The 20,736-nt window shown below is 38.4% G+C and overlaps 1 long non-coding RNA gene across 1 annotated transcript in view; it reads left to right on the top strand.

Annotated features, from left to right (window-relative positions):
- The window catches only part of LOC116087739, a 48,960-nt gene extending 28,445 nt beyond the window's left edge, over nucleotides 1–20,515 (top strand). The window contains exon 5 of the long non-coding RNA XR_004117601.1: nucleotides 20,302–20,515. This is a non-coding gene — a long non-coding RNA (uncharacterized LOC116087739). The remainder of the gene's footprint in view (nucleotides 1–20,301) is intronic.
- Nucleotides 20,516–20,736: the final 221 nt, after the last annotated feature.

Raw genomic sequence — 20,736 nt, 5'->3', positions numbered from 1 at the left:
TTCCACAAGTAATGTTTATTGTTTGAACAATATTTTGTACAACAAATGTTAGAAATAATTTTTAAATAGTTTCCTCAAACTAAAATTAACTATCATATAGATGATATCTTACTGGCTGATTTAGATTCAGATAGCTTAGAAAAAATACTGGGGATTACAAATTTTTCCTGAAAAAATACAAAGAGGAGATTCTATCAAATCTAATTGATAGTTTTACTGAAACTTTGACCACAGAAATTTCTAAATTGAGAGATCAATTACAAATACATAATGATTTTCAAAAATTGCCAGGAGATATTAACTGGCTATGGTGTACAATTAGGTTAACTACTCAAATGTTAAGTAATTTATTTCAAACCTTACATGACAATATCAACTTAAATAGTCCAAGAAAAATATCAGCTGAGGCTAACCGAGAGTTGGCCTCTGGTAGAATAGAAACTACAGGATGCACATGTAGATGGATCCCTTGGCTCGAAAGCTAGACTATATTTTAGTTGAATATATTCTCTAAATATTCTCTACTCATTCTTCCACAGGAATTCTTATTTAGGGAGAAGGTAATATCTTAGAATAGATATGTTTTACACACAGAGTAAATACATAAATGCCTACGTAGAAAAAGTTTCTGTATTGATTCTAAAAGGAAAAATAAGGCTTTATCAGTTAGCAGAAACAGACCCGGAAGCAATGTCAGTACCTTTTACTAATGCTGAAACTACTTCATTTAGGCCGAAAATGAACACTGGTAAAAAGCTTGCAGTAACTTTTTTGGAAAGATTAACAACAAATATCCCCAAAGCAAACGACTTCAGTTTGTAGAAAGAACTAATTAGATTTTCTCTCATATTGTAAAAACAACATTATTTTCTGGAGCCCCTACATTCTATACTGATGCAAATAAATTGGGAAAGGTGAGTTATAGGTAAGGAATAATAAGTAAAGTGGCTCAAAGCCCTTATGATACAGTTCAAAAAAATCATAGCTGTGTGCCATTCCTATGGTATTATTAGATTTTCCTGAATCTCTTAATATAATTACTGACTCTGAGTATGCAGAAATAGTTGTTTTACATTTAACTCTTAACTTACTCTGGATGATTCAGAATTAATTTTGCTATTTATTCAGCTACAAAAAGTAATCAGAAATAGAAATCATTTATTGTATATAATACATATAAGATCTCATACTGGTCTACCAGGCCCTCTAGCACAAGATAATGTTGAAATTGATCAGCTATTAGTAGGAAATCGGCTAGAAACCTCAGAATTTCATATGAAACATCATGGCAAATGTTTATGGAAAATTTATTCTATCACTTGGCAACATGACAAGGAAACTATATGGAAATGTCTTACATGTTATTTGTATAACCATATTCTATTACCTCCGGGAAGTAATCCAAACTGTACCCAAATAAGTGAAATTTGACTAGTGGATATGTTTGATTTTGCAGAATTTAGAAAGTTAATTCATGGGTACCATACTATAAGCACATATTCAGGATCTAATAAGGAATCTCTTTAAATTCTGAAAAGGATGATTCTGTAATTACACGTTTATTAGAAGTTATGACTATTACGGAGATGCCTGTACAAATTAAGCCTAACACTATAGCAAGTGTGTCCAGAAAGATGAACCAGTTCTTTGCATATTATAACATAAACTGTATTACATGTACAACCCGCAGTCCTACAGAACATGCAGTTATAGAGAGATCTAATTATACTTTAAAAGATATGCTTAATAAAAAGATATGCTTAATAAAGATCCCTAAAGGGGGGCTGGAAAGATCGCTCAGTGGTTAAGATTATTGGCTGCTTTTCCAAAGGATCCCAGGTTCAAATCCCAACACCCACATGGCAGTTCACAACAATCTTCAATTGCAGTTCCAGGAGAACTGACACCCTCACACAGAAAAACATGGAGGCAGAACACCAATGCAAATAATATTAAAAAGAAAAAGAAATAAAGACCCCCTAGAGATAGATTACATGATGGTCCATTAACTTTAAAATTTTAAAATACTAGTGAGGAAGGAACAATAGCTGTGGAGAGATTGGATAGTCGGAAAAAATTGCTGAATTAAATCATCCTGTATATTTTAAAGATGTATACACCTCAGAATGGAATGTGGGATGTGTGTTAAGCTGAGGAAGAGGTTTTGTCTTTGTTTCCACAGAATAAGAAAAGCTGTGGATAACATCAAGCTTGATAAAGATTAAATTCAAACTACAGAGACCTCTTGAATAAGGAGAAATGATAGTTTATCAGACAGCTTGGTCATTCAGTCCAAACTAACATATAAAGATTTCTATTTGTTCAAGCATGAAAAAATAAAAATAATTTAATATTTTTAAGAGATAATTTACCAAAGGAACGCTTCACTTAACAGCCGTGAAATAATTTGGAGTTTTCTTCTTAAATAAAAAGGATAATTCTGTTGTTTAGTAGTAAAAATACAGTTTAGAGATTTACAATATTTTAAGCAAATACAAAGGTTTACTATAGTTCTAATTTGTTTTCTAAATATCTAAGACTTGGAGTAATTTGGAGCTAGGATTAAATATTTTAAAATGGTGGTGGTGGTGGTGCAAGTCTTTAGTCCCACCACTCACAGACAAAACTCAGTTACAGCACTTAATTGGTATTTTTGTATACCAGAGAAACCACATACCATATTTACAGATTATTAGAAAAAATCCTCTACAGAGTTACTAGAAACACAGCTAATTTCCAATGGGGACAGGAGCAAAGAACAGCTTTCGTGACTGCTGGTAAGCTCATCTCTCTGCATGCAACCCTGACCAATATTAAACCCTAATTATGGTAATTATATTCATTGGTTAATTGTCAACTAAGAACTCTTCATAACACTTACCTGTTGGCTTTTATTGCAAACATGGGGAATATGTATTTTCTTTTTAGGAAACAAATCTGGATATTTGAGTCATGGAGAACTTTATACTCAGTCATTGCCAACCACCCTATGGTCACTCCTTACAACGATGGATTGGGTCTGTTCGAAAGCAGAGTCCTGCACGGGCTTAGCCATGGAGGGAAAGGTAGCACCGGGAACTACTATCTATCTGAATTCCTTCGTGACCAGGATGGAGTAGCAAGGGGTCTGTGCCTTTTCACATTGAGAAAATGGATCAGATGCCTAAAGTGCTCACCCTTTCCCCCAGAACAACTGTGGAGACCTATAGAATGGTCATTTAGCTAAAGCATGATTTACTGATGCTTCATAAACCACTGATGGAACCAGAACTAATGGAGTACAGCAACCTATAGACCAGGGAATGGAGTGGCCAATATTGAGGAAGGAACCACAAAATCAGTGCAGCACTAGTGACTATAAGACAAACCACTAGGAGATCAAAAGCAAATTCTCTATCATCTCCAATTCACAGTATGTATACAATGATACAGCTATATATATATGGTCATCAAAATAGAAAACCACTAACTGGAAGATAAATGGCAAAGACATCTGGTCATGAGAGTTATGAATGGAAATGCCAAAACCTAGTAAAACTTAGCAAAGATATCAAATTTTATGTAGCTCATACAAGCAAGACAGACAAAACGTCTGAAAGTAAAGAAATAGTGCAAAATTGACATCATGTTTAACTAAGACTAGAATATTAAAATTCCCCAGGGAACAAATTCAGAATAAATTAGCAAGAATGATAGATTACACATTTAAAAAACTTTAAAGGGAAATGAAGAACCAAGTTAAACCAGGAAAACCCTATGTAAATAACTATTAAAAGGAACCCATGGTTAGGTGATGGTTCAGTGTTAAATCCTAGGATGGGAGGCACATGCCTTTAATCCCAACAATTGTGAGGCAGAGGCAGGTACCTAAGAATTGCAGTGATTTAATTTTAAAAGGTTCTTGCAAGAGGCAGGCTGAAATTAAAAATTAATGTTCTTTGTGATCTAAAAAGAAATGGACATACACCTTGAATTTATATATAAAGAGAAAGGAGAATACAGGTATATTTGTCCATACATATTAAGGTATATTAAGTTTTATATTTTCTGAATTTCAAAAGCATCCAACTAAGTAATCTGGAGAGCACTGGAGAAGTGAAATATCTGAAGAAGAAAAAATTAAAACAAAACAAAAAATTAAAACAAAAATTAGATCATCCAGAGAAAATGCTCCATGAGAAAGAATAAGTTGATTAGCCCGGAAACCAGGAATACCCAAAATACAATTCATAGACCACATGAAGCTTAAGAAGAAGGAAGATCAAAGTGGATACTTTGGTCCTTCTTAGAAGGGGTAACAAAATACCCATGAAAGGAGTTACAAAGTGTGGAACAGAGACTGAAGGAATGACAATCCAGGAACTGCCCCACCTGGGGATTCTTCCCATATACAATCACCAAACTCAGACACTATTATGGATGCCAACAAGTGCTTGCTGACAGAAGCCTGATATAGCTGTCTCCTGAGAGGCTCTATCAGTGCCTGACAAATACAGAGATGGATGCTCTCAGACAACCATTGGACTGAGCACAGGGTCTGCAATGGACGAGCTAGAAATTGGATCCAAGGAGCTGAAGGGGTTTTCAGCCCCATAGGAGGAAAAACAATATGAATCCTCAGTGTTCCTAGGGACTAAACCACCAACGAAAGAATACACATGGAGGGACTCATGGTTCTAGCTACATATGTAGCAGAGGATGGCCTTGTTGGTCATCAATGGGAGGAGAGGCCCTTGTCCTGTGAAGGCTCTATGCCCCAGTGTAGGGGAATGCCAGGGCCAGGAAGCAGTAGTTGGGTTGGTGAGCGGGAGAAGGGGGGAGGTGATAGGAAGTTTTCCTAGGGGAGACCAGGAAAAGGGATAACATTTGAAATATATATAACTAAAATATTTACTAAAAAAAAATAAAAAAGAATTAATTGGCCAAGTGGTATTGCTCACCATCAGCTGACTGGCCTGAAATCCTGTCTCAGAGCTCTGAACTGACATTGGCACCCATGGCACCATCTTGCCTAAGCAGTTGTCCCTTCTTGCCAGACAACCACCCTATGCTTCCCCAGGTGATTCTCCTTTTTTTTCTTCCCAACATGTGGCTAGCCCACCCATGGAAGTGCCCCCAAATTCTTGTCTCTGTTGCCTTCTACAGACATAAATGGCAAATGCTCTTTATGTGGTCCCAATTCAATTAAAAATTAAGGCTGACTTTGGGGTTAGAAGATAGCTTTCTCCATCTCTAAACTCACACGTACTTGTTAAAGTAAAATCCAAAATATCTGTCTCATATCAGAAGAGCCACCTGGCATGGGACAGAGGAAAACAAATACAAGGAACTATCCTCTTGCCACTAATCTCATAATCTTTTGGTTTTCATCTGACTCTTAAAACTTTCCTTAAGGTATAAATATTATCTCAAAAATCTATAAGATTTTCATGTACATGTGAACTTTCTATCATTATACTTGTAGTCATACAGAGTACTAATTCTAGAAGTAAAATTCACTTAGCTTTTGGTACATGTTTTCAGGTTTGAGTCTGAAGCAACAAGGAACAACTAGGAACAATGTCCGTGTACCTTGGATGTATTTAATAGGTTGTGGTCCTAAAATGTTTAGGTTATCTACTTTTCCTAACAGTGAACTCTGAGGTCTCCAGGAAGAGGATGAGGGACCACATAAAAGAATCCACCTGGATTGACTTGATGCTAACCACTGAGAAAAACTGCCCCATGTTTCTGCAAACCGAGGACACGTTTAGGTTGACTATTGTGTTCCACCTAGTCAGGATTGCCACTAAACTAAGAAACACCACCCAGAGATCAGCTTTAGACTACAAACTGCTTCAGGACAAACTGCTGAGTTCACAGTAAACGGACACAAACATTTTTACAGAACTTGAACTCCAAATACTTAATCCTTAGACTGCCAAATACAACCAAGCTAGACATTGTGGAAACCTTGGCAGAAATAGATCCATCATTACAAATAGTTTTTACTGTATTAGAGTTAAAATACTTCCTTTTTATTTAGATAAAAAGGGAGAAATGTTGCAGGATATTTGATCACACTGTGTACCCTGAGATTTCAGAATTTACCTGTTTTTTAATTGTGGTATCGCTCAGCCTTGGCACACACCTTCAATCTAAGAGCTTTCTGTTCGACTCTTGTCAACAGGATTCAATAAAGTCAATCATAGGTCAAGAGGCAGAGCAAATAAGCAGTTGACAGAAAGTGAGCATAGGATAATTAGGGAAAAAACATATATAATAAGAGGGAGTCAGGAGATGGATAGATATGCAGAGGAAGTACAAGTGATAGGTGATATTCTGTTTGAAGGGAGTTGTCTGATCTGGCTTGGGAGAAGGGCATTCCTGGTGGGACACTGGCTGAGGAGGAGGGTCATCTGGGGGCTTTCTCTGCCTCTCTGATCTATCAGGCTTTCACCCTCGCATCTGGTTTCCAAGTCTTCATTAGTAAAATTGAACAACTGAGTTTTGTTTTGATTTTTCAAAAACAGTTTGTGTGTGTGTGTGTGTGTGTGTGTGTGTGTGTGTGTGTGTGTGTGGGTACATACCCAAAACATGCATGTAGAGTTCACAGGACAACTTCTAGGAGTCAGTTCTCTTCTCCCAAACTATGAGTTGGAGAGATCAAACTGAGGCCATTAAGCTTAGCAGCAAGGATCTTTATCTACTGAGACATGTTGCCAGTTCCAAAATGGAAATTATTATATAATCCTTGTAATGGGCTTGTTCTGAATGTTACATTAAATAATGCGTCTATTTATAAGATTGTATAGACCATTAAAACCATTCAATGGAAATGTATGCTATAATAATAATTGCTATTATTATTATTTCAATGCCAGTAGTTAAGAAATAATAATGAGTCAATGCCTAGTTGGTGGGACAAATCAGTTGATTAGAAAATAGTCATGTGAGAGTTAGAGAGATGGCTCAGTATTTTAAAGCACTTGATGTTCTTCAGGAGGACCTAGGTTCAGTTCTCAGCACTCACAAAGGTATGCCACTCTCATCCATGCATGACTCCAGTTCCAAGACAACTAATCCCCTCTTCCGGCATCTGCTGGCACTAGGCATAAACATCAGGCACGTACACATATATAGGCCAAATTCTTGTACGAATATAATAATCTTTTTGAAAACATAAAGTACTTATATGTTGATCTGAGCATAATCTCACAGCTCAGGGTTTGGTCCTACATGATCCATTGATTTTTAAGTGATTACACAAAGTAAACAGATACCTATGGACTAAATTTCCAGAAGTTACACAGTGAGGGCAGGTACTTAATGTAATATACATATATATACATAGATAGATATAGATATAGATATAGATATAGATATAGATATAGATATAGATATAGATGTATATATATGGTACAAACCCTTGACAACATTCTGGATGATGTAAATGTGAAGTTAAAAGTTTCAGAGGATATAATGGTGACATTTTAAAACTATGGTCACTCTCTGGAATTGGATGAAGCCACAGCTGATCTGCTGTGCCCTCAGCTGTGTGGGCTTGTGCCCACTCTATATTGGTTAAAGGTTGTGAACTTAATTTCTTCAAGTGAGTGACAGCTGTAAACAGAAAACCACATCACCTTCCTCAGCTACAGATAGCTGCTGAACAAGACGTTGCTTCCTTCGTCTGAGAAGGCAATAACAACAGGAGTGATTTGTGCACTACACAAGAGAATTTTAGGTCCGGATAACAAAAACCCTACTTAAATGGCTAAAATATATGACTTAGCTGCATGTTTGCTGCACCGAAGAAGGAGTCTAGGAGTGGCCATGGGTCTCAGTTATGTTTCAAAAACGCAAACGCTTCCTTCTTCAACGCTCTGCTCTGTTTGCTCAGTATTGGCGGTTTAGCGGTAAGCATAGCTACCATCCGTCTCCCAACCCAGCCCAAGATTTTCACCCATTAAACCTGAACAGACCTGCTGCTTCTCTATTCATTCTACCTTCGAGCCTAGGAGAAGAGTTGGCAAAGGGAAGAACATGCAATTCAAGCCTGTTCAAAGAGCATGCGCAAGAATCCATGTCCATTTCAATGCACTGGGCAAACTTTCACCATGCTGCCAGGTCCCAGTGTTAAGTAGTGCTAAGCATATTGTATATACTGATTCCTTGTGCTTCACAGAATTATCAGCACTTAAGGTTCTTTTGTTTAGATTTGGAGAGTTCCAGGCTTCTCCTTTACTGAGTCAGTGTAAGATCAAAAATGATCAGAGGTGAGGGTAGACTTAGGTGTTCCTGGAATATTTGGTTTGAGCCTCTGGATATAATACAACCTGGGCAACCAAGCATGAGAAACTGAGTCACGAAACTAATGTCTAGTGAATCAAAGCAACGCACCAAATTTTAGACGCAAGAATCACTCTCCTAACTAGTAAATCTCAACTGCCATTCTAAAGTTGGATATATTCCCTAAGGATGTTATCTGGCTTTAAAAGGGGAACAAAAAATTACAAGAGGTCAACTATTAATCAAAATAGTGCCATGATTTAAGAAGTGTTTTCTATTTCCTATTTAATTTCCTTTATAATGACCAGAGGTTGAATACATAGTCTTTCCAGGCTAGGCAAGTGCTTGCTACCTCTAAGCCATATGCCAGTTCTCTGGTTGTAATTTTTAATGCTGTTCACATGGAGCAATTTCTAGAAGTCAGCACTTATATGTTTCTTGGAATTAATCCGTCTCTAGCTGTGCGATATGGCAACAGTATTATTGACAGCTGGATGTGTTGTAATCAGGACTGTCTTCTTTTATAACATGGAGATGACTCCTCTGGCATTAAGATTAACATTAAACTAGTTTGGGAAACTAGGATTCTTCCCAGGGAATGGTGCCCAATGTTCACAGTTATGGCATGAATACAGTCTGGAGCTGTGTTCAAAGGAGGCCATCTTCTCTTACCTGGAAGTCAATCACAGAAACCGGTCTGATTTTGGATCTAAGCCATGTGAACCAAGGTGGGAGGGCAAATCACATAAGTAGAAGTGAGAGACAGAGAGACTTCTCAGCAGAGCCAGCATATAGAGTCTCAAATAAAAAGGCCATAATCTCTAGGAAAATGCATATATTGAGAAATACATTGTCTCTTGTGAGGGTCTTGTTAATACTGTAACAGAATAAAAATGCACTTTCAAGGAAAAGTGACCAAATGACACCTTTATGATATAGACAAAACATGATCCTGTCTACAACATCCTTGGCAAGCAACGTCATGGGAGTTTCATGATCTGTACATGTTTATATGTGTGCTAATTGCTGCTTTCATTGTTCTCTTCATTGCCATTCATCTAAAACTACTTTGTCCAGAGCCCTGCATATTTTTGTGTGTTCTATGCAAATATGGGCCTCCTCTCTTGAATTTTCAAAGAATAAAAACTGACACAGCCACTCCCTGCGTCCCACTCCCCAAGCTCAGATCCCTGAAGAGAAACAAAAATTGACAGGGTCCTCAATTCCCAGGAGATGAAATTTGCTGAAGAACAGCCACTGGGAAGGCCTTCCCTGCTGTGCTGCTCAACAGAGCTCCGTTGGTCTATTTATGAGAAGAGCACATTCATCCTGATTGTAATAAGTGAGCATGGAGGGCTAGACAGGCTCTTTAATCTCAGAAATTCTGCTGTGAACTCCAGTTCACCTGCTCGATTTATTTACATCGCTTCTGCCCACTAACAAATCCAACTCTCCATCGCATTAATCAACATTTATCAACCAGCAGCGGGAGCATCATTTTGTAATTTAAGTAAAATAGAGGGGGAGTGAAATGGAACAGAGAGTGTAAAACTCCCATCATTCTGTGGCTATTTTATCTCTCTGTATTTTATTCCCATAATAAATGATGCACTTCTGACTTGAACAATACAGCAACCCTGTGCTCTATTTGTTTAATGTTTTCACACCAGGGACTATCCACCTCAGTATAATATGCACACCAGGATGAAGGAGAAAATGATCAAATTCAGATCTGGAATATTTAAGATTACTCAAGTAAAGCAATATTCGCAATATTGTCTAAGTCATCAACAAGTAAAATAATTTTTCTATGTGGCAAGTTATTGACTATCATCATAAATCATTTATTCATTCATATTTTAGCAATTATTGAACAGCAAGTATGCATCAGAAATTATTCTGGGTGCTTAAGCAATTGCCATAAACAGAAAAAAAAGCACCTCTCCTTCCAGTCAAAAACAGAACACAGAATATATATGCATGAGAAGATGGCATCCTGTTGTGTCATGATGAAAAACATGGTGGGCTAATAGGACCAACGAGGAGTGTTGCTTTGTACACAGCAACCCAAACCACCATTCTTCAGTGGTATTTAAGAAGAAATATGAATGAAAAGTAGGAGCCAGGCACCCACATTTCTGAATGAACAGCATTGCAGGCAGAATGAATGGATCGACAAGGAACATCTGAAGAACAGCTGTGAGGCCAGTCCTGCTGGAAAGATGTGAGTGGGGGAGAGTTAGGTAATGTTACCTGCAGGGCTGAGGTGTATACAAAACTCAGAGTTTGAAGGTGATAAGAACTGAACAGAAAGTTGTTAAGTCAAGTTATGATTTTACCCCCAAAACACATTACTCAAGAAAAGGATATTTGCAATTGCTTAATTTTTTTCTTCTTCTTCATTTTTATTAGATATTTTCTTTATTTACATGTCATATGATATCCCCTTTCCCAGTTTCCCCTCTGAAAAAAAGAAAAACAAAAAACAAAATGCCTGTTCCCTCCCATTTCCCCTGCTCACTACCCCACCCTCTCATACTTCCTAGCCCTGGCATTCCCCTACAGTGGGACATAGAACCTTCACAGGGCCAAGGGCCTCTCCTGCCCTTGATGACTGATTAGGCCATCCTCTGCTATACATATGCTGCTGGAGCCATGAGTCTAACCATGTGTACTCTTTGGTTGGTAGTTTAGTCCCTGGGAGCTCTGAGGGTACTAGTTAGTTCATATTGTTGTTTGTCCTAAGGGACTGCAAACCTTTCAGCTCCTTGGGACCTTTCTCTAGCTGTTTTATTGGGGACCCTGTGCTCAGTCCAATGGATGGCTATGAGTCTCTACTTCTGTATTAGCCTGGCATTGTCAGAGCCTCTTAGGAGACAGCTATATCAGGCTCCTGTCAGCCAGCACTTGCTGGCATCCATAATACTGTCTGGATTTGATGATTGAATATGGAATGGATTCCCAGGTGGAACAGTTTCTGGATTGTCCTTCCTTCAGTCTCTGCTCCATAGTTTGTCTCTGCAACTCCTTCCATGTGTATTTTGTTCCCCCTTTTAAGAATGGATGAAGTATTCATACTTTGGTCTTCCTCTTCCTGAGTTTCTTGTGGTTTGTGGATTATACTTTGTGTATCCCAATCTTCTGGGCTAATAACTACTTATCAGTGAGTGCATACCATGTGTGTTCTTTTGTGACTGGGTTACCTCACTCAGGATGATATTCTCCAGATCCATCCATTTCCCTACGAACTTCATAAATTCATTGTTTTTAATAGCTGGGTAGTACTCCATTGTGTAGATGTACCACAATTTCTGTATCCATTCCTCTGTTGAGGAACATCTCGGTTGTTTCCAGTTTCTGGCTATTATAAATAAGGCTGCTATGAACATAGTGGAGCAGGTGTCCTTATTACATTTTGTAGCATTTTTGGGTATATGCCCAGGAGTGGTATATCTGGGTCCTCTAGTAATACTATGTTCAATTTCTGGAGAAACTGCCAAACTGATTTCCAGAGTGGTTGTAATAGCTTGCAATCCCACCAGCAATGTAGGAGTGTTCCTCTTCCTCCACAACCTATCCAGCATCTGCTGTCACCTGAGTTTTTTATCCTAGCCATTCTGACTGGTGTGAGGTGGAATCTTAGGGTTGTTTTGATTTGCATTTCCCTAATGACATTTCTTTAGGTGCTTCTCAGCCATTTGGTATTCCTCAGTTGAGAATTCTTTGTTTAGTTCTGCACCTCATTTTTCATAGAGTTATTTGGTTCTCTGGAGTCTAACTTCTTGAGTTCTTTGTAAACATTGGATATTAGCCCTCTATCAGATATAGGATTGGTAAAGATCTTTTCCCAATTTGTTGGTTGCCATTTGTCCTATTTACAGTGCCTTTTGCCTTACAGAAGCTTTCCAATTCTATGAGGTTCCATTTGTCAATTCTTGATCTTAGAGCATAAGCTACTGGTGTTCTGTTCAGGAAATTTTCCCCTGTGCCCATGTGCTCAAGGCTCTTCCCCACTTTCTTTTCTATTAATTTCAGTGTACCTGGTTTGATGTGGAGGTCCTTGATCCACTTGGACTTGAGCTTTGTATAGGAGATAGGAATGGAGCAATTTGCATGCTTCTACATGCTAACCACCAGTTGAGCCATTACAATTTGTTGAAAATGTTATCTTTTTTCCATTGGATTGGTTTAGCTCCTTTGTCAAATGAAACATTGCTACCACACATTAACAACTTGAATGATGTTGATAGCAGCAATTACAGAAAGACAGGGCATTGGCCATTCACAACTTGGTCAAACTTTTAAAACTTGCCTTTTTATTGGATATTTTATTTATTTACATTTAAAATGTTATCCTCCTTCCTGGTTTCCCCTCTGCAAATTCCCTATCTCTCCCCTCCCCCTCCTCCTGCTTCTATGATGATATTTCCCAATCCACCCACCCATTCCTACCTCACTGCCTTGGCCTTCACAGGACCAAGGGCCTCTCCTCCCATTGACACCACACAAGGCCATCCTCTGCTACATATGTGGCTGGAGACATTGGTCCCTCCATGTTTACTCTTTGGTTGGCCGTTTAGTCTCTGGGAGTTCTGGGGGATCTGGTTGGTTGATATTGTTGTTCTTCCTATAGGGTTGCAAACCCCTTTCAGACTTTTTATTTAACATTTATGGTTGAACATACAAAGGGAGAGAGCGGCCCTTCCTATATAAATGCTCTGTGAATTATCACAGGCAAAATGAACAATAAAATTTTTTTAAAAAAATTGAGCAGTCAAACTGCATAGAGTTCACTTCCTGATGTCTCCATTCACAGGTTTTCCTGGCTCTGTACTGTTGAACTCTCCCCCAATTTAAAAGAGTAGACATTTGTTTTTTCCATTTACTGGATTTCAATAAACAAGAGATTCATTGTTGCATGTAACAATATCTCTTCATTTATAATTCTGTTAGAGGATCAGTTACATTAGATCAGCTTTATGTTATCCCTTGCAGTCTTGACAGGTATAGGAGATAGCTCAGATCTGAAAATGTGAGCACAGGACCTCTATAAATCATTTTGTGTTTTTGTACGGCTGCATACCCTGTGCATACCTTTATGTCAGCTATGTGCCTAAGTCTATGCCCACATGAAAGTTGATAAGATTTCAAATAAGCTTGTATATTAAAACTTATCAGAATAGATTAACATTGTTTTTCAAAATGCATGCAACAATGGGCATTTAGCCTTAATTTTAATCTGCATTTTTCTGCTGAATTACCAATGAATTACAGTAATAGAATCTTTATTTACCCCTTACCTCTCTTTTGCCCACTACCTAATTTTTCTTGATCATTTATTTTCTGTGTTATTCATCTTATTTTATGTACAAGAACAGTTTATATATTTTGAGAAACAATGTTCTCTTCTTGTGAAATTTACAATCTTGTAAAGTTGTCTCTCAGCGATAAAGAACTGTTTTGGCTTGGTGGGGGTGCTTGGTTATTTGTTCTTTTGAGTGCGTTCACGTACTCTTTGAGTTGTTTGGCCACAGCTCTACTCTTTCCTCTGATTTCTTTATCCAGAAAATCTTCCAGGTCATTAACAATGGGGCTTATTACTCAGAGGTTTTTCAGGACAACATGTCTTGATATTCCATGTTACTGCTCCAAGGCTTCTGCCTCTGAAGTAGTTTATCTAACTTTTTTTAATGTTAAAGTCATCTTTCTTCTTTCAGTGGAAACACGTGTTCAAGAGGAAAAGAAAAACTTCTAAGAGAGATGAGATGTCATTTTTTTTCTTTTAGTCTGTTTCCTTTTGTTTTGTTTTTTGTTGTTGTTTTTGAAATTTGTCCTTTTTTTCTTTTTATTTATTTATTTACACTCCAGATTTATCCTACACAGTCCACCCTCCAACTGACCCCACCCATGTCTCCACAAGGATGTCCCTACCCCTTACCGCACCTGACCTCTAAACTCCCTGGGGTCTCCAGTCTCGTGAGTACATCACCTCTGAATGAACCCAGACCTAGCAGTCCTCTGCTGTATGCGTATTGGGAGCCTCATATCAGCTGGTGTACGCTGCCTGTTTGGTGGTCCAGTGTTTGAGAGATTTGGGGGTCCAAATTAATTGAGACTGGTGGTCCTCTTACAGGGTTGCCCTCCTCCTCAGCTTCTTCCTGCTTTTGCTAATTCAACCACAGGGGTCAGCAGCTTCTGTCCATTGGTTGGGTACAAACATCTGCATCTGACCCTTTCAGCTGCTTGTTGGGTCTTCCGGGGTGTGTTCATGCTAGGTCCCTTTATGTGAGCACTCCATAGCCTCAGTAATAGTGTCAGGCCTTGGGACCTCCCCTTGAGCTGGATCCCACTTTGGGCCTGACACTAGACCTTCTTTTCCTCAGGCTACTCTCCATTTTCATTCCTGTAGTTCTTTCAGACAGGAACAATTATGGGTGAGAGTTGACTGTGGGATGGTAAATTTCTCCCTCATTTGATGTCCTGTCTTCCTGCTGGAGGTGGGCTCTTTAAGTTCCCTTTGCCTGCTGTCGGGGATTTCATCTAAGGTCCCTCCCTTTGAGTCCCGAGAGTCTCTCACCTCCCAGGTCTCTAACTTTTTTAAAAGAAATTTTATTGGTTATTTTATTTATTTACATTTCGAATGTTACCCCCCTTCCCAGTTTCCCCTCCGAAAACCCCTATCCCCCCAACCCCGCTTCTATGAGGGTGCTCTCCCACTCCCAACTCAGTGCCTTAGCATTCCCCTATACTGGGGTATCAAGCCTTCACAGGACCAAGAGCCTCCCCTCCCGTTGCTACCAGATAAGGCCACCCTCTACTACATATGCAAGTGGAGCCATGGGTCCCTCCATGTGTATTCTTTGGCTGGTAATTTAGTCCCTGGGAGCTGTGAGGGGACTGGTTGGTTGATGTTGTTCTTCCTATGGGGTTGCAAACCCCTTCAGCTCCTTCAGTACTTCCCCTAACTTCTCCATTGGGGTGCCCATGCTCAGTCCTATGGTTGGCTTTAAGCATCTGCATCTGTATCAGTAAGGCTCTTGAAGAGCCTCTCAGGAGACATCTATATGAGGCTCCTGTCAGCAAACACTTTTTGGCATCAGAAACTGGGATTTAGAGACTGGGTTTGGTGGTTATATATGAGATGGATCCCCAGGTGGGGCAGTCTCTGGATGACTGTTCCACTATCTGTCTCTGTATTTCCTTTAGACAGGAGCAAATCTGGGTTAAAATTTTGAGAAGGGTGTGTGGCCTTATCTTTCAGCCTAACCTCTGGATATGATCTCTACAGGTTCTCCCTCCCCTTTGTTGGATATTTCAGCTAATGACATCCCTGTCCCTTCCTGAGAGCCTCTTGCTTTCCTGGTATCTGAGACTTTCTGTTCCCCGTTTCCCATAGCTACATACCTCTTTTCAGTTTCCTGACCATTTGTACATCTCCCCTGCCTCCTCCCTCAGCTAATCTTGCCCCCCCTTTCCTCTCCCTCTTTCTTCCTTCTAACTCTCTTCTACCCTCTACCTCCCATGATTACTTTATTCGCCCTTCTAAGTAGGAGTGAAGCATCCGCACTTTGGTCTTCCTTTTTCTTGAGCTTCATGTGGTCTGTGAGTTATATCTTGAGTATTCTGAGCTTTTCCCCTAATATCCACTTATCAGTGAGTACATCACATGTGTGTTCTTTTGTGACTGGGTTACCTCACTCAGGATGATATTTTCTAGCTTCTGTAAGACAAAGGACACTATCAACTGGACAAAATGGCAACCTGCAGAATGGAAAATATCTTTACCTATCCTACATCTGATAGAGGACTAATATCCAATACATATGAAGAACTGAAGAAGTTAGACTCCAGAGAACCAAATAACCCTATTAAAAATGGAGTACAGATCTAAACAAAGAATTCTCAACTGGGAAATCTTGAATGTCTGAAAAGTACCCAAAGAAATGTTTAACATCCTTAGTCATCAGGGAAATGCAAATCAAAATGGGCCTGAGATTCCACTTCACACCAGTCAGAATGGCTAAGATCAAAAATTCAGGTGACAGGAGATGCTGGCCAGGTTGTGGAGAAAGAGGAACACTCCTACACTGTTGGTGGGATTGCAAGCTGGTACAACCACACTGGAAATCAGTCTGATGGTTCCTCAAACAATTAGACATAGTACTACCTGAGGACCCAGCTCTACCACTCCTGGTCATATACCCAAAAGATGTTCCAACATGTAATAAGGACACATGCTCCACCATGTTCATAGCAGCCTTATTTATAATATCCAGAAGCTCGAAAGAATCCAGATGTCCCTCAACAGAGGAATGGATACAGAAAAATGTGGTACATTTACACAATGGAGTACTACTCAGCCATTAAAAACAATGACTTCATGAGATGTCATTTTTTTCCGTGGAAATGATACTGCAGCCTGGAAGTTCTAGCCTTCTTATACTACTCTAGAGAGTCTACGTTCTAACAAACATGATCTATATTCACCATATATCATGCTGATTCTGTCTTCTTCTGCGTTCTTGCTTGGCTGTCCAAGTTTGGTTGCTCTACCATGAGTACCTCTGATCACTGGTGGGTGGGTCTAAGAGATCTTGGAAGCTGGGTGTCTAGATCTAAGAAGTTGGGAAGGGAGATTACTTTGGATATTTGGGAAGTAAGATTCCGGAGGAGCTGGCTGCATATAGGATAGAAAGAAGTCAGCCTAGTCTGACACACAGGGATGGTTGATCCCAGAGGAATCGGGCAGTTTACAGCTCTGAGAGGTGAAGTCCTGCAGGAATCGGGAGACTTTGGGGGTGAGGTAGTGCATTGCTCTCTCAGCACCTCGGAAAAAGCAGATGACAGAGATGGATTGCCTAAGGGGTGGGAAGGATTATTGCCTTCCTGAAGGACTGACAAGGAAGGTACCAGAAGATAGGGATCTGTTGGGAGGGAAGAGAAGGATCCATTTGATGGGTGAGGGAGAAAAATTTCAGAGTAGTCAGGTCTATGGGATGGACAGGAGCAAATCCTTACATGTCCAGGGAAGGAAAGTCCCAGAAGGCCCAGCTTTTGAGTCAGGAAGGTACAGAGCTAGATGGTGTATGAGATTCACACTTCACATTTAATTATTTGCCCTTTACACCAACTCCCCCTTTTCACTAAAAATAAATAAATAAATAAATAAATCCTTCTAATTCTTGTCACACATTTGTACTGGAAAGAAAGTTCTACTAGATATTGTGAAGTGTAGAGTCAACACTTTAATATAATCCATGAATCCCAAAGTTTGCTGTACTTGCTTTTAAGTTCCAATTTTGTTGACTCTCTCAAACTTTCTATTGTTCATAAGTTCACATCATCTACAAAGATAATTTCTTTCCTTCTTTCATGTTTGAACTTGTGGAAATTTTTTATTTTCTGAGAAATACTATTTATTACATTTTGTTGGTACTGAGGACTGAATCTGCAGTGAATTGCATACAAAGAATATGCTTTATCCCCTGCCCCCTTTATCCTCTCTCTCTATTGTGTACATTTGTGTATATGTTCTATGGCCATGTGTGCACATGCAAGTCTGGGCTTTTCATACGATGTGGTAGAAAAGGGCTGAGTTTTATCATGCATGAGCAATATGATTTTTCTTTAACAATTCATATAAGTATGTGAATTCTCATCTTTAGGTTATGGGAGTGCTGAGTTACATAATATAATCTTAAATGTTGCGCCAATATTGAATGAGTAAAATTAATTTTAACCAGCTATAGTACATAATTCATGTTACATATTGTTAAATTTGATTTGCTATTATTTGAAGATTTTTGCAGATGTGTTCGTGAGAGGTATTGTTATTTTGTTTACTATTTTTGCTATATATTACGTTGTTAGTGACATTGGTGTATTGCTCCTCTTTGTAAATTAAGAAAAGTTCTCCTTGTTTCTACTTTGTAGGAAAGATTCTGAAGAATAGCTGCATATTTATCCTGAAATATTTGTAGAATTCATCAGTGGACCTATCTGGACCCAATTAATTCTGTTTTAGAATATTATTAACTATTCAAATTACATAATAGATACTTCTTTACATAGATTCTCTCTTTCTTTCTTCGTGACAATTGACAGTGTCTTTTGTAAAAATTTTTCAGTTCATCTAGATCAGTTTTGTAGTCTTATTTATTTATTTATTTATTTATTTATTTTTTATCATCATAGACATCATTTCAATGTCTATGAAATCTGTGCCAATGGCTACTCTTTCATTTCTGGTATAAATTACTGACCTGCTCTCCACTTTTCTAGCTAAAAGTTTATTAAATTTATTGATTCAAAGACCGGATTTCATTTTGATGTTTTTTCCTGATAATATTTGATCTTCATTTTTATTTATTTCTACTGTGATTTTGTTAGTTTCTTATCCACCTGACATTAAAATTGATGCCTTTGTTTTCCTCATTTTCTTATCTTGAAGCATAGATTACTGACTTTGGATTTTCTGTAAGGTATATATTTGGTGGCATAATTTTTCTCTCAATACTGTTCTCACTGTCTATAACAAATTTTAATAAGTTGTCTTTTATATTTACTTTATTTTACTGGGTATTTCCTCTTTGGTTTGTGTGTTATGTAAAATTGTATTGCTTAATTGTCAAAAAAATCTGGGAGTTTTTCCTGTATGTTTTTCATTTCAAAAGTGAATTTCTTTTTTTCTGATCTCAAATATCATGTGGGTTATGTTCTTTTCAATCTATTATTGTAAATTTATGGCCCTAGTTGTTATCTATCTTGATCCACATTTTGTGTGAACTTGAGATTGTGTTAGTACAGAATATCATTCTCTATTTCTAACATATACATATAGCATTCTCCTAAAACTAGGCAACTTACAGATAATATATTTAGAATTACTTTATATATATATATATGCATACACACACACACACACACACACACACACACACACACACACAAAACCTATGTCTTTTACCTGAAAAGTATGACCTTAGCATTTAAGGCAATTATTGATGTACTCAAATAGCTACCAACCTTATTACAATGTTTACTCATTGCTCTTTAGTCAACGTCTATTGTTTTCCTGCCACTCTTCTTCTGTCATTTGTGGAATTAATAGAACATTTTATGTGATTGTATGTCATCTTTTCTTAGATGGTTGAGTTGTTACAAACAGACATGTTTTTAGTGACCGCTATTTTTTCATGGTATTCTCACCTGGAAGAAGCAGAGAAATGTGGCAAGCTTTCTTTTGTCTCTTCTTAGAAGGCCCTACCTAATGCTATTAGTTTGAGCTTTCCCTTCATGAATAGGATTGATCAGGCTTCAGTGTGTGATTGGAAGCCCAATCATTCAACCTACATTAACTATTCTTTCAGTTCTATACTCTGCTCTTTTCTTTATTCTCCTCTGTTATTCTCATCATGTGTACTTGGTTTTACGTGTTGTGTCTTCAGTCTTCTTTTCACTTTTCTGTTCTGTTTTGGAATTTGCTATGGATCCACCCTCCAAGTCAGAGACTCTTCAGCATGGCCATTCTCCTAGTAAGGCTGTCAAAGACCTGATTTGTGTTATGGGTTCCTTTTCCTTTGCAAATCTTTCCAACTCTTAGGATTTCTTTGTGTGCACCTTGCCTATTCACTCTCTCATGTTGTTTGTTGTACCTGATGGAGCCCTTAACAGCCTACTCACGGGTGGTAGAATTGCTCCATCACTCTCTTATCTGATTGTTATCCCTACTCACAGGATGTTAAACTCCAGGGGCTGGGTAGAATTGCTCCATCACTCTCTTATCTGATTGTTGTCCCTATGATTTATCTGTCAAAATGTTTCACTTGATTTTTATTTTGGTTTTCGTTAGGTTCTTTGGCTGAGACTTGAAATCTGTTTGTGGTAGCTGATACAGCACACTGTGTAAACAGCAAACTGTAGATGGAAATAGCGTGCTCTATAGTCCTAGGATCAAATTTGAAGCTCTTGGTGAGACTATGCCTTAGGACTCTCGGCTTGCTTCACATGTGTTTCTTGTTCTTCCTTTAGGTAAAACTTCGTTGGATCAGTATTTCTATTTTCCTAAGGTGACTGGATTTAGAAACAAAACAAGACAAAACACTACTTTTGCTCTGAGAAAATACTTTCTGTTGAGGAAGTCCCATTTGAGAATACAAGATATGGGGCTAGAATGATGACTCAGCAAATAAGAACACTGACTGCTATTCCGAAGGTCCTGAGTTCAAATCCCAGCACCCACATGGTGGCTCACAACCATCTGTAATGGGATCTGATGCCCTCTTCTGGTGTGTCTGAAGACAGCTACAGTATACTTACATAAATAAATAAAATCTTTAAAAAAGATTAACAAGATATTCTAGTATTTCTAAAAATAGATTCTTCCGCATTCCTCTTATAGGCACAGGAGGGAACATCTTTTGACTTCAGGGAAAAACTGATAGAACTTCTAGGAGTTAAAAGGTT

This window comes from Mastomys coucha, unplaced genomic scaffold (assembly GCF_008632895.1).
Source record: "Mastomys coucha isolate ucsf_1 unplaced genomic scaffold, UCSF_Mcou_1 pScaffold13, whole genome shotgun sequence".
NCBI classification, from domain to species: Eukaryota; Metazoa; Chordata; class Mammalia; order Rodentia; family Muridae; genus Mastomys; species Mastomys coucha.
This window is presented reverse-complemented; position numbering and strand designations above follow the sequence as displayed.